General features: G+C 45.0%; 1 long non-coding RNA gene across 1 annotated transcript; it reads left to right on the plus strand.

Moving 5' to 3' along the window:
- Nucleotides 1-7250: 7250 nt before the first annotated feature.
- LOC146357232 (uncharacterized) lies at nucleotides 7251-13529 on the plus strand. The gene is made up of 3 exons (XR_014789038.1): nucleotides 7251-7614; nucleotides 11895-11998; nucleotides 12605-13529. It is a non-coding gene; the product is annotated as an uncharacterized LOC146357232 (long non-coding RNA).
- Nucleotides 13530-15238: the final 1709 nt, after the last annotated feature.

Here is a 15238-nt window from a genome sequence, read left to right on the forward strand (position 1 = left end):
ATGGGGCGCAGCTGGTGTAGCTGAAGCTGAGTTTCCACTGCAACTTTCCCACTTGCTAGCTGATTTAGGGTGCAATCCTTTGCATATTTAGACAGAAAAAGTCCTACAACTTCCAGCATTCCCAGACAGCACTGCTGGCTGGAGAATGCTGGGAGTTGTAGGATATTTTTCTGTCTAAACATGCATAGGATTGTGCCTTTAACTTGTGAGATTCTATATCAATGTTTACCTCTCAAAGACAGGTCTAAAACAACTGGATGGGAAGAGTTTCAGGGGACGATGGCTGTCAGGGGAAGGGTTAATCACCCCTTTCCTCCACCCCTTTTGTGTTGCTATGCTCAGCCTCCCAAGGGCTCTTTACAATAGAGAAGGGACTTTTGGGCGAACGTTCCATGTGACTGTAATATGTAGTTTGTTCCTTAAGTTCATTCTTAACTTTATCTCTGATGGCAGTGGAACTTAAACATGCTTAACTTTGGCCTGGCTGTACACATAATTAACATACCTTGTATTATATTTTCGTTAATAGGAATGGATGCATCAGTGGATGGATTTTGTAGGCTAAAGTCAAGAAATGATTGGTTTGAATTATGTTGAGTTGCTCTTGGAATTCGTTCAATATTTATTTGGCTATTAGTACTTCCTCAGCCCACTTTCTGGAGAATTTTCAGAAAGTAATGAGTTGCAATCTGGACCTGTGCACACTAGGCCCACACAACCTGGATCCACTGATCTGACTGCAACCCCAGGCATATCTTGTGGCTTACTGCATCCTTGAACCCACCCCACACTGTTTTCAATACTTCTACAAGAAACCCTAATCAGATGCTCCAGGCTTTTGGAGGATGAATTTGGGCATATAAGAAATATGTTGGAAAAGGTCTCTGTTAATCTTTTCTGATTACCAGTTTAAATATTACAAAATATGAAATATGATTTGTGCTTAAAGAACCCTTGTGGAAGCTGATATTGGCTGTTTATTGCCAACACTTATTTTTCACAGTGAGTAAGCAACACCCATTACACCCATGATAAAAAAAAAGATGAAACAGTATATATTTGTGTAAATTTCAGTGACCCTAAATCCAGATTTATGTGTTTCTTAATACCGCCTATCAGGAACTGAAGACTTGATTGCTTTCGGTAGAGATCTTTTTAAATAATGGAAAACAGTGCCTGCCTTTATCCTGACATTTTAAATTCTTAAACATCTCAAGTAACAACCACTGTTCTATAAAGTGATTTTCGTACATCCTACCTTCACAGGCATGCAGAACAAGCACAGTTGTACCCCAAATCCTACGCAACTATGCAGTCAATGGAGGAGCAATTTCCTTTTTCCATTAAAAGGATCTTAATGTGTTTTAGTGAGGTTTATTGATTTTACTCTATGTTGTTTTGAGTATCTTTTTCATGTATAAAAAATGAGAAAAACAAATGTGAGGTTGTGGAAGTGCTGAACCGGCACCTGACTACGCTGGAGGCCCCATGGATAGATGGTTCTCTAGTTCAGGAAAATGGTATTCAACCAGTTCTGAATGGAGGTACTCTCCTCCTTAAGGAACAGATTCTCAGCTTGGGCATGCTTCTTAATCCAGCCTTGTCTTTAGACATAAGGTGACCTCTATAGCTGCAAGCTCTTCTTGACAGGGAGAGTCTAGCCACGGTTATCTATATTTTGTGTTATACGTAGGTATGTTACGTATACCTACGTATGTATAAGGAATGTTATACATACCTTACTGTATAAACTTATTTTTGAAGTTTGTACCTGTAAGAAGCCTGTGAGGTAGAACAGGAGTGAGCAGACTTTAGGCTTGCAAAATCTACTTTGTTTCACTAGAATCCTACAATCCACCAACCGCAGCCTGATGCAAACACACACACACACACACACACACACACACACTTAGATTTAAAGAATGTTAAGCCTAGGAATTTGTTTCAGGTATCACAGTTGAACAGAACTCACAGCCCCTTCACACAAAAAATAACTCCTGGTTACCCCAAGCTTTCTTCATTTCAACAGTATAAATTTGTTATTGTTAAATAATTGGGGTTAGCAATCCTTGCTGATCTACTGCATATCACCCTGAGACCTAGCAGTAGATCTGGGGGTGCTTCCAGAACGAGGGGTCCTACCACTAACAACCCAAAGGCATTGTGTAGCTCTTCTGCTTTTTCTTTTTAACGGATTTTCTGCGGTAAGAAGAAAGGTGAAAGAAGGGGTGGGAAAATACGTGAGGGCTACTAGTGGAAGACAGCATCGTATGGACCCCCCATAACTTTCCGTGAATGAGGCAGGGCAATAGTGCGATAAAAGCCTTGTCTGGAAGCATCCCAGATCTACCTTCTGCCCACCCCTCACATAGAACACTGTCTGTTTACAGATGCAGAACATGTAACAAAGACAGTGATTTGCCTGAGGCTTCCAAGACTTGCCACTTTTAATTGCATGGTACCAGGACCTTTTAAAGTTTCACAACAAGCAGATATCCAAGATATCCAACAGGTGCAGATCCCCCCCCCCCCATAGAGATGCAGTCATGGGAAAAATTTCATCTATTTGAACTCCTGCTTAATACACAGGAATAAAGGAATACATAGGTGCCACCCTAAGGTCACCCAGTGAATCTACAGCTGAAGTAGATTTGTACTCTGGTCCAAGCCCACACCCTCTCCACATGACCACAGTGACACTCAGTTTTGTAATGCATCTGGTAAAGCAAATTTGTAAAATCTGGGTGACAAAAAATATTATCTGACTATGCTATGATATGCTATGCTGCACTACCCTACAGTATACTAAATGCAAAGGTTGAAAACAAAGCAGTCATGTAAATCTGACATATGCAACATTTCATCTATTACATCTAGTAATACTACAGCCATGCATTTCTAGCCCCATCTTGTGAATATCACTAATGAAATAAGTCATGACGTGGCTTTGAAAGTGTTTGACCTTCAAAGGGGCTCTTATAGGAATCATTATTTCTCTTTTTTTCAAATTGGCTTATGCGAAAAACAGATCTGAGTGCCTTGCTTAAAAACAATTGCCCGCCCTTTGCAATCTTATTCTGATCATTGTTTGTTTAAAGAATATGGGAAAATCTCACTCCTTCAGTTGCCCTGCTGTTTCCTTTACTTATCTTCCTTGCCAGGGAATTTTGCAGAATAGATAAGGTCTTAATGTTTCATGTCATTAATTAAATGGCTGTAATCTATTTCCTCCTTTAAAAAAAAATAGAGAACAGGCCATCTCAGAAAGGCACTGATCCTAAAAAGGACTACACACACCTGCTGATGTTTACTTTTAGAAGTTCTTGATGATATAAACATGTACAGTTTATTACAGGGTCAGAACAAGAGATTCCAGTTCAATTGTCAGTTCCAAAGCTTGTTAATTCAAAGGGAGGGGTCTGATGGTAACAGTTGTTGTTGTTCAGTCGTGTCCGACTCTTCGTGACCCCATGGACCATAGCACGCCAGGCCTTCCTGTCCTGCACTCTCTCCTGGAGTGTGCTCAAGTTCATATTCATTGCATCCGTGATGCTATCTAGCCATCTCATCCTCTGCGACCCTGCATCAAAATCTGATCACCTAATATTTTGCAAATATTTTGCAAAAAGGACATTTTCCAGTATTTAAAATGTTGTGGCAACTGCCAATTAGAGCATTTCTACACAAGCAATTTATTGCACATTCGTGATTGGCCACTCACAGAAGTTTGTGGGTCCTTTACACAACGTTGTCAACTCGAGGACGTCTCCCACGCTTTCCCCCTTTTCAAAAAGATGGGAGATAAAGCAAGAACGGACGTTAATCTGTTCTATGGGCTGTGTGGATTACAACCAGCAAAGCACTATTATCACAGCAGCATCAGGTGGCTATAAAATGAAACATACAGAACTTGCTGAGGAAGGACTTTCCTCGATTCAAACCACGTGTCTGCCTGTGTAAAGGAGCTGGTTGTAATCCCACAAAGAATCCAGAAGCAGAAAGCCCCGATAAGGATGTGGGAGTTCAGCCTCGTGTGATGAACCTCTTAGTGGTTTGTTTGCTCTTGATTCAGTCTAGTGTAGGGGTGGGCAACTTGTAGCCTGCCAGATGTTTTGGCTTACAACTCTCATCAGCCCTAGCCAGCAGAGCGTGCGTTGGGAGATGATGGGAGTTGAAGGCCAAAAAAATACTGAGGGCCACAAGTTGCCTACTCCTGTGGTATGGCAATAGTAGAAATAATATTATCTCAGAGAGCAACAGCAGTAGTGGCAGCAGGGAGACCTGGTGGACTGAGGAGAGGGCTTCCCCCCCCGCACCTTCCAGTACTGCCCTTTGCCACTGCTATCTTTCAGGGAAGCAGAGCCAGAAACCGCATGTTACAATTGTCTAATATCATGAACAGCACCTGGTATTCCAAACCTATTATTGTGAAAACAATATCATCTGCCTATAAATCTGATCCAGTTATTATAAACTGCTTTGAGAACCATGATAGGGTTGAAAGACAGTATGCACGTACTGTAAAAGGGAGGGACCACATGCCCTCTTGATCCCTGCCCCTCCTGGCTTGTGAAAACTAGCAGGGATGGGTTGATAGGGTGGGTCCAGGGAGTGGTGCATGCCTCGTTACCAGGGCAGGGGAGGGGTATTATGCTTATCTCTTTGAAAGAAGTGGTGGTTCATCCCTTAAGAGGTACTCCCTGGATAGGGTGGTTTTAGATCATTACCACCCAGTTGCAAATATCCCATTTCTGGGCATGGTGATCGAGAGGGTGGTGTTCGACCAGCTGCAGACATTCCTGGATCAGGCAGATAATCTACAGCAATTTCAGTCTGGCTTCAGGCCTGGACACGTTACTGAAACAGCCCTGGTTGTTCTGGTTGACTATAGTCTTTGGGAGAGGGATGGGGGAGTTGATTTTCCTTGACCTCTTGGCAGCTTTCAGTACTGTTGATCATGGTATTCTCCTGGAACAGCTCAGTGGGTTGGGAGTAGGAGGGATTCCATGCCTACGTACAGGGTTGCTACCTGCAGATAGAAGATCTGTGAGTATGCAGTTCCTGGGTCTGGGAATTAGGTAGATGGCCTTGTTTTGGATTGGGTAGCACCGCCCCTCCCGCAATGGAGCAGGTACACAGTCTGAGAGTGCTCCTTGATTCAAAGGTGTCACTGGAGGCTGAGGTGGCCTCAGTGGCAAGGAGTGCTTATGGCCAGTTATAGTTGATTCCCCAGCTATGGCTGTTCCTAGACTTCGATAACCTGACAACAGTAGTCCATGCTCTGATAACTTTGCAGCTGGACTATTTCAGTCTCTTGTGCCTTCCCTTGAAGACTGTCCAGAAAGCTGCAGCTGGTGCAGAATGCTGCTGCTCATGTGTTGACGGGGCAGCGAGATGTGAGCATATCGCACCAACTTTAAAATTTCTGCACTGGTTGTCAGTGAGCTACTAGGCCCAATTCAAGGTTTTAGGACAAGTGTACAAAGCCTTAAGTGGCTCAGAACCCAGGGACTTGAAGGCCTCCCTTCCCCTGTATTGACCAAGCAGGGATTTAAGGTCAGCCAGGGAGGCTTTGCTTGTGGTGCCCTTGAGGAGTGTGGCATGTGGGACTACCACATATGGCAGGGACTTCTCGGCGGTGGCACCCCAGCTGTGGTCTGCTAGAGATTCAGTTGTCCCCCACACTGCTGTAATTTAGACACTAGTTAAAGGCATTTTCACTAGTGTAAGCTTTTGAGGTATAGGCAAGTGCTCTATCTGGTTGTGGGCTTTTTTGGTGTTTGAATTGATGTTTTTATGGTATTCTACTATGTATTTGGGATTTTAGAATTATGATTTTAATCATTTTTATATGCAGTCTTTTTTTATAATCATAAAATTTAATTTTATTTTGAAACAAGGTTGACAAAATAAAGGCAACAAAAAGAAGAATGTGCATAACAATAGATCATAATCACTAAAGAAACAAAGGAATTCACTAATTATAAATCTAAGTAGGAGCTCAATTTCTAATGAAAGTAACAATCCAAGTTCTGCAGCATATGAAAGAAGTGTGTGCGGGTGTATGCTATTTTGTGTTTTTGTGCATAGTAATCAGAAAAAATACAGGCAACTGTACTTTGTTGGAACTTTATAAAAAGTTTGAAGTGCCTCAGCAAGGAAATGAATGGAAACCATGATGTCATAATATCATTCTGAGTTTATACATACTCAGTCTCCCAAATTTTATTAATCCACTGCTCTTGGATTGGTTGCTTTGGAGACTTCCAGTTACAAGTTACACATATCTTTGCAGCTGTATACAATTGCCTAAGAAGGTCTTTATGCAGGAATTATACAGGTCTTGTTTTTATATAGGTCATTGGCTGCCCTGGGCTCTTGTGAGGAAAGGCAGGATATAAATCAGTCAATCAATCAAGCAAGCAAGCAAGCAAGCAAGCAAACAAACAAACAAACAAGAAACAAACAAGAAACAGTAATATTGGTGGGTTGGAAAAGCAACTTCAATATAAAGGAAATTATCTAGCAAATGGGGGGTATTCATTTATGTATTTATAATACTTCTATACTGCCTTTAAAGGTAAAAAACCTCCTCACTGCCTTTTTCAAAATAAAAATATGAAAGTTTTCCATTGCTTTTTATGTTCATTAACCAATTTATATTTAGACATTGTGAGTTGGTTTAGATGAGCCATGGTGAGTTTCATGTTTCCATGCTACCTTGTTCCCTTCCTTTGTGCATGAGAGAAGGAGAGTGAAAGCTTCAGCTTTCACTGTAGACTAAACAGCAGTGTCCCGTTATATACAAACGTAGGGGATAGTGGTTTATTCTAACTCTCATGATTTGACCTCGGTTTGTTAAGTACCTAGGAGTTAGACTAAACCACAGTTCCCCAACGCTGTACATAACAGGACACTATGGTTCAGTAAAAGTAAAAGCAGAAGCTTTTCACTCTCCTCCTCTTGCATGAAGAGGAAAGGGGAGGGGGAAAGTGTGAGCTCCAGGTGTTAGAAAAAGAGACTCCGTAACTGTTGGCGTCTCAAGTTACATAAAAGCCCGAGTGGCGAAGAATGTAGGCAGAGCAAAAAGAAAATCATACTGACGTGCTCATGACTAACAGTTTGGTAAGCTAATACTAACTGTTTATTGGCTATTGACTTGGTGAGCCGATGTACTAACTGTTTCATTGGTTACTAGTAAGAACAATAGAAGCAATATGGTATAAAAGGCTTTTGCACACGTGTCTCGAGGTCCAGACTGCTCTGCACCCGTTTTGCAAAACGTTTCAATAAAATAGTGTTGGATCCACTGCTGCCTGCCTGGCATCCTTTCCTTCTAAACCGAAAGCAAGGACTATTTTTATCTAACAATTTGGTGCCGTGACTCGGATCCTGCTTCGGGGCGCGTCCCCTTTGCGCTGAGCCGAGGGGCCATGGAGGAGAAGTGGCCACAGGCGGTTGTTTACACTGCCTTCTCCTCACGATGGCGGCGGCCGAGGCGCTCGGGGACCAACGCCAGAGGAAGAGGGAGACGTGATCACTCCTTTTAGGCACCGGCAGTGGATCAATAAGCAGCTGGACGCAGCTGCGGGCGGGACAGAAGAGGCTTTTGGGGTAAGTGAAACAGCTTACATTAGGGGATAAACGCGGGACGGTGGTGTGTTTGTGCTTGTGTGAGACGCCTACGGGCGAAGCGAGTGGGGAGCCCCGATCTGCATTTCCTTACCCCGGAGACGGGCTAGGTCAGAGGAGGGCGAAGCGCAAGAATTGCTGACTGAAATTCCCACCGTCATGGGCGGGTCCCAATCTAAGTCTGCGAAGAAGTCCCATACGCCCTTGGAGTGTTGTTTGCGCAATTGGTCACGTTTTAAGCAAGATTATAGAACTAAGATGACAAAGGATCGTCTTGTCTTTTTTTGCACTCGGGAATGGCCAGTATTAGAACCCAAATGGCCACCTGAGGGGTCTTTTGACCCAACCTTGGTATCTGATGTGCGAACTACAGTAGCACAGAGGGGAAGTTGGGACCAGTTCCCTTATATTGATTCGTGGGCAACTTGTGCACCCCTCGGCGGCAGGCCCGCCCCATGGGTAATTAAATGTATGTCCTTGGCCCTCCCTGTGATAACTAAGAAAAAATTGAACTTCCCTATTAGAGAGGTCCCCGACCCTACCACCCAATATCCTCAACGGATGTTGTTTGTTTATGTCCCATTCACGACATCTGACTTGTAAAATTGGAAACAATTTAACCCCTCCTTTGAGGAGGACCCCAGTCCATTGTTGTCCTTAATAGAAAATGTGAGGCTCACACACAATCCTACCTGGGACGACACACAGATGTTATTAAACACTTGTTTCCTTAGTCAGAAACCGATTATTCTTGCCGGCGCGCGCCAAGCTTAGGGAGGAGCTCCCCCTTGTGACCGAAGATCAGATAGCAGCAGTGTTGCCTTTAAGACAGCCTGATCAGAGACTAGCCACCGCTGCACAAAGGCAGAGGCATGCCGTATTTTTGGCTCATTTTAGCAGGCATGAGACAAGCTGCGCAGAGGGCCCCCAATTTGCAAAAAGTTCTGACTTTAAAACAAGACAAAAACGAGCCTCCTGCTGTGTTCCTCCGAAAGCTAAGGGAAGCCTTCACCAAATATACTGACATTGACTTGAATGATCCAAATAATTTAAGGATCCTCACGACTCAGTTCGTGGGAAATAGCTGCCAAGACATCAGAAAAAAGTTGCAAAAAGTTGAAGGAGGCTTGGCAGCTGACCTAGGAGTTTTAGTTGAAGTAGCTCAAAAGGTTTATGAGAGGCGAGAAAAAGAAAAAGACAAGAAGCAGGCCAAGCTCCTTGCTGCGGTTCTTAAACCTGACAAAGAGGGAGCTAGAAAGGGGAGGAAAGGGGGAAGGAAAGGATCTCCCCTGGGGAAAGATCAATGTGCCTTTTGTAAGAAAATGGGACACTGGAAGCGTGACTGTGAGGCTTTGAAGCAGAAAGAGAGAGGGGAAAATACGGGAGGAGCGCAGAGAGTTCTGTATGAACAGGAAAGAGATTAAGACAGACCGGGGCCCGGCCCCCTCTTAGCCATCTCTGAGGCAAGACGGGACCCCATGGTCAAAATAAAGGTTGGGGGCCGCTCCTACAAAGCCCTTGTAGACACAGGGGCCGCCCCGTCCGTCCTCCCCCTCAGTGAGCTCCCAACGGGAGGTGGGGGGGTTCACCACCATAATGGGGGTCGAGGGAAGGGCAACCCAAGTGCCCCTCTCTCGTCCCCTGTTCACCAAGGTTGGAAAAACACACCTAGAACATGCATTTGTCTGTACCCCCTCCTGTCTGGTGGCATTGCTAGGGAGGGACTCATTGACTAAACTCCAAATTGAGATTGCTTTTACTCCTGATGGAAGGATGGAGATACGGCTCCCTAAACAGCAGAGTAGTAACTACCAAATGGCCCTTTTAAAGGTTGCAGAAAAATCCACCCCAGAGGCCACTGAAGACTAGAGCCTAATAGAAAACAGAGTCAACCATCTAGGGGGGGTTATAAAGTGTCAAAAGAAAAAGTACAGTTGGCCCAACCAACTGTAAAATTCCTAGGCCACCACTTAACTAAAGGGACTCGGAGCCTAGGGCAAGAAAGAGTCGGAGTCATCCGTGGCACTCCTGTCCCTAAGTCCCCCCACGAATTGAGGGCCTACCTGGAGTTGACCGGATTCTGCCGACTATGGATAGCAAACTGTGGGGAGACAGCGCGGCCGCTGCATGAGGCGCTGCAGAAAGAATAAGTAAGTCTTTCCTCAGTCTTAAAGCTGCTCTTGTGTCACCACCCGCACTGGCCATACCAAATCCCAGCCGGCCATTTAGACTTTATGTGCGTGAAAATAAGGGCATAGCTTGAGGAGTGCTTTGCCAGCGAAAAAGGCCCTCTTGGAGACCAGTGGGATATTATTCCAAAGTCCTAGATGTCGTAGCATGAAGATGGCCAAGTTGCCTAAGAGCAGTAGCGGCAGCAGCTCTGATCTGTACCAAAGCCGAGAGAATGACAATGGAAGGACAGATAATGAAGCTGAAGCTCCAATATTTTGGCCACCTAATGCGAAGAGAAAACTCCCTGGAAAAGACCCTGATGCTGGGAAAGATTGAAGGCAAAAGGAGAAGGGGACGGCAGAGGATGAGATGGCTAGATAGCATCACCGATGCAATGAATATGAACTTGAGCACGCTCCGGGAGAGAGCGCAGGACAGGAAGGCCTGGCGTGCTATGGTCCATGGGGTCACGAAGAGTCGGACACGACTGAACGACTGAACAACAACAAGAGTGCCGCAAATTTTGAGATCAGGAGGAGGAAGCAAATTTCTCAACCCAGCCCGGCATTCCCGATATGAAATAGGTTTACTAACAAACGAAAACCTCACTTTTAAGGCTTGCTCTAGCTTTAATATCACCACACTACTGCCAACATTACTGGGCACAAATGGATCAGGACTCCCAGATCATGACTGCCTTGAAGTATTAGACCTAGACACCAAAGGCCGACCGGACCTTGAGGATGAACCAATAGAGGGAGCCAGAGATCTGTTTGTAGATGGGTCTAGCTATATGCTAGATAGAAGGAGCTACACAAGAGCGGCCCTCTAGACAAAAATGTGCACAAAGAAAGGTTGCCTCCTCATTTCTCCGCCCAATCCGCTAAGTTGGTAGCCTTAACAAGAGCCCTGCAGGCAAGCAAAAGGAAGCGAGTATGCCGATAGCAAAAATGCCTTCGCCGTTGTGCATGCTCATGGGCAACTGTAGAAAGAGAAGGGATTCCTTACAGCAAACAGACCTCCAGTGGCTAATGGCGGCCTAATAGTGGATCTTCTAGATGCCCTCCAGCTACCCTCACAAGTAGCTGTTGTCCACGTCCGAGCCCATGGGAAAGAAAAAGAGGAAAAATGGAGACAGGGAAACCAGAAGGCAGATGAGGCCGCAAAAAGAGCAGCCAAAGAGGGAATCCAAGGAACATTCCTCATTCTACCCAAAAGAAAAGAGCGCCCCACATACTCCCCTGCTGAGTTACGGATGGCACAAGAACACGGAATAAGTCCCTGCGATGACAGATGGATCCAGATGACAGATGGAAGACTGCTTCTTCCACAGAGCCTGCAGAGGGTTGTTCTAAAACAAGTTCACCATTCTCTTAGACACCCTGGAGCATCAGCCATGATTGACTATTGCAAGAGGCTGTTTGTCTCCCCTAGCATAACTGTATGTGCCCACCGACTGGCCGCAACCTATAAAGTCTGCCAGAAGACCAACCCTCCCAGGGCTCCCCCCTCCTCCAAAAGGAGGGCGACCATAGGCCTACTATCCTTTCCAGAGGGTGCAAATTGATTTTGCTGAGATGCCACCATGTAGGGGTTACAGGTATTTGCTTGTAATAGTATGACAAATGACAGGGTGAGTAGAGGCGTTTCCATGTAGAAACTGCCAAGCTAAAACTGTTGTTGCTAAATTGTTACAGGAGGTGGTGCCCCGGTTCTCCCTGCCCGAAGTTATAGAGTCCGATCAGGGCTCACATTTCACCTCAGTTATTACACTGGGGATGGCACAAGCTCTGGGAGTAGAGTGGCATTTACATTGCCCCTGGAGGCCCCAGGCAAGTGGACAGGTTGAAAGAATCAATCAGAGCCTCAAGGAGACTTTAACCAAACTCCAACAAGGGGTGAAGCTCACTTAGGTTGAGGCTCTGCCAATAGCTTTAACGAAGCTTCGAAAGATGCCAAGAAAGGACATAAAATTGTCCCCCTTCGAACTGATGTTTGGGTTCCCGCCTCGGGTACACTGCAGAAAGAGGGAGGAAGTCAAGTGGGAGGTGGGTGATCAGATGCTAAGAGATCAGTTGACTTCTCTACAGTCTGTTCTTTCACAGCTACGAGCTTATTCCGTTCCGTTACAGAGACTGCCGTTAGATGCACCTATCCATCTCTTCCAGACGGGAGACGAGGTGTTGCTGAAAAGGTAGAATAAAGAAGCTTTAAAGGAAGGGCGGGAGGGGCCTTATTTGGTAAGACCAACCAGCCACTCGTGTGTAAAGCTTGTGGGTTCTAGCAAATGGACACATTGCAGCTAGATAAAGCCATTTAGGCGACCCTTGCTTCCTTCTGTCACCTGGAAAGAACAGAAGGACACGGGCAACAGTCCTCTGCTCCCTGGCACCCCTCCGGAAGCTGCCAGGGACACAGGTGAAGAAGCCATCCAGGAGCCACAATCACCTGTAATATACAAGTCACAACATCTGAGAGAAGCTCGTGATCGAATTACAAAAAACTTGTAATATGAAGCAAGTATTGTGGGTGGTGTTGGTAATGTTAGTCAAAAAAAAAATATTAACATAAATGGTGATACCTCAAAGACTTGGGCTTGACAGCTTTAAGATAAAACCCCAAAATGTCACACCTACAGCCCTCAGACCACTTCTGGTACAGATCCCTGAGAAAGAGAGGCGTCCCTAGAGAACCAGGTTAGAGATCCCAATAACAGAGGAAACTGATAATGTGTGGTTAGAGTGGATAAAGTATACAGCCAAGTCTTTAAATAAGTCTGACTGTTTTGTTTGTGCCACAGGGAGATCTGTAGCAAAGGTGCTGCCCTTTCCACTGAGATGAGACACTCCTTCCCTCCTCACCTGTGTGATCCGTTTGTTCCAGCACCCTAACGCATGGGGAAAGAAAAAGTGCCAGACTCTCAATAAACTATACCCGTGATGCTATAAAGAGATTGGCTGAGCAACTAAATGCCACCAGCCAAATGGCTTGGAAAAATCAGCGTGTTCTTAATATGTTAGCAGAAAAAGGAGGGGTTTGTGTCATGCTAGGTAGACGGTGTTGCACCTTCATCCCTAACAACACTGCCCCAGATGGCACGGTAACAAGGGCTTTGCAGGGCCTCACCGCCTTGTCTGAAGAATTAGCCAAGAATTCAAAGATTAACAACCCCGTGACTGCCTGGTCAGAGAAATGGTTTGAAAAATGGAAACACCTAGCAGCCTCAATCCTTATTTCGCTTGTAGTGATGATAAAAGTTATAGTGTTATTTAGTTGTTGCATTATCCCCTGTGTTAAAAGCTTATCCCAGCGACTGATAAAAACCGCTGTCAAAACAGATGCTCTTGCTTTATTGTACCAATAAAGAGGCTCCGTTTTAAACGCTTTAAGACATGAATAAAGACTTAAAGGAGGGAATTGTTAGAAAAAGAGACTCCGTAACTGTTGGCGTCTCAAGTTACATAAAAGCCCGAGTGGCGAAGAATGTAGGCAGAGCAAAAAGAAAATCATACTGACGTGCTCATGACTAACAGTTTGGTAAGCTAATACTAACTGTTTATTGGCTATTGACTTGGTGAGCCGATGTACTAACTGTTTCATTGGTTACTAGTAAGAACAATAGAAGCAATATGGTATAAAAGGCTTTTGCACACGTGTCTCGAGGTCCAGACTGCTCTGCACCCGTTTTGCAAAACGTTTCAATAAAATAGTGTTGGATCCACTGCTGCCTGCCTGGCATCCTTTCCTTCTAAACCGAAAGCAAGGACTATTTTTATCTAACACAGGCAAGCCAAGGCTTGTTCACAATAGTCTGAAATCAGGCCTTAGTGTTGCTAAGAAATAATCGACACAAGCTCTGTACACTATCTTGAGAAGTTTACATTTCCATTAATTGTATGTTGCCCTGAGGGATTTGCCACTGTCATTAATTTCCTGATGGGATTGCTGCAGTGTGCTTGATGCATGATTGCCCTTGAGGCCTGTTTAGAAATTCCAATGTGAGTGGAGACATCTGCTAAGAAATGTATATACTATGGGTTGTATCCAGATGTAGTCACATGCAACTGTGCTGGTGGAAGCAGGCTTCTCTGTCCCCTTCTCCCTGTGGCAGCTCCTCCAGCCCCCTGAAAATGCTACATAGGGAGTCAGGGGACCCTGCTGAATGGGGGTGAGCTGTGGTGCAATGGCATGGGGGAGAGGGGATTGCTGAAAATCAGGCAGAGGAAGCTTCTGTGAGCAGAGCCATTCCATGCATGGAAGGCAGATCCTGGATCCAACCCTAAGTTATTCCAGTATGTCATGTTATCACAATTCCATATTTAACTAGAATGCTGAGACCATGAATCTATCTGTATTGTCTTTATTAATCACCATTTTCTTTGACAAAAGCAAAGGATGCCCTGTAAATCATGCAATTTGGAACGTTGTGTTTTGCAGACTATTTTTAAAGACCAGAAGCTGATGCAAAAGGCTTGCTGTGCAACACATCATCAGAAAATAGCATATACTGGGCAGCAACCTATGCTGCCCATGTGCCAATCCTAAAGGAACTGGAAATAAGCAGAAATGCTAATTTCTGCAACAGGTTAGGTCAGCTGAGCTACCTTCTGTGAGTTCCACCAACCTGCCCTGATCCAGAAATGAGTGTTTCCGCCTGTTTCGGGGGTTTCTTTACAAAGTGCTGTCTCCAAACTTAGAATTATAGAACTGTAGGGTTGGAAGGAGCCTACAAGACCATCACATCCAACCCCCTGCTTAGTGCAGGAATCCATGTCAGAGCATCCCCGACAGATGGCTGTCCAGCCTCATCTTGAATGCCTCCAGTGTGGGAGAGCCCACCACCTCCCTAGGTAACTGGTTCCATTGTCATATTGCTCTAACAGTCAGGAAGGTTTTCCCGATATTCAGCCGGAATCTGGCTTCCTGTAACTTGAGCCCATTATTCCTTGTCCTGCATTCTGGGATGATCAAGAAGAGATCCTGGCCTTCCTCTCTGTGACAACCTTTCAAGTACTTAAAGAGCGCTATCCTATCTCCCCCCAGTTTTCTCTTCTCAAGGCTAAACATGCCCAGTTCTTTCTGTCGCTCTTCATAGGGCTTTGTTTCCAGTCCCCTGATCATCTTTGTTGCCCTCCACTGAACCCTCTCCAGCTTGTCTGCATCCTTCTTAAAGTGCAGTGCCCAGAACTGGACACAGTACTCCAGACGAGGCCTAACCAGTGCTGAGTAGAAGGGAACTAGTACTTCCCGGGATTTGGAAGCGATGCTTCTATTAATGCAGCCCAAAAGAGCATTTGCCTTTTTTGCAGCCACATCACATTGTTGGCTCATATTCAGCTTGTGATCTACAATTCTAAGATCCTTCTCACTTGTAGTGTTGTTGAGCCACGTATCCCCCATCTTGTAACCGTGCATTTGGTTTCTTTTTCCTAGG

The sequence above is a fragment of the Heloderma suspectum genome, chromosome 1, assembly GCF_057233095.1.
Source record: "Heloderma suspectum isolate Gila_16-S chromosome 1, 16-S_ref, whole genome shotgun sequence".
Classification (NCBI taxonomy): Eukaryota; Metazoa; Chordata; class Lepidosauria; order Squamata; family Helodermatidae; genus Heloderma; species Heloderma suspectum.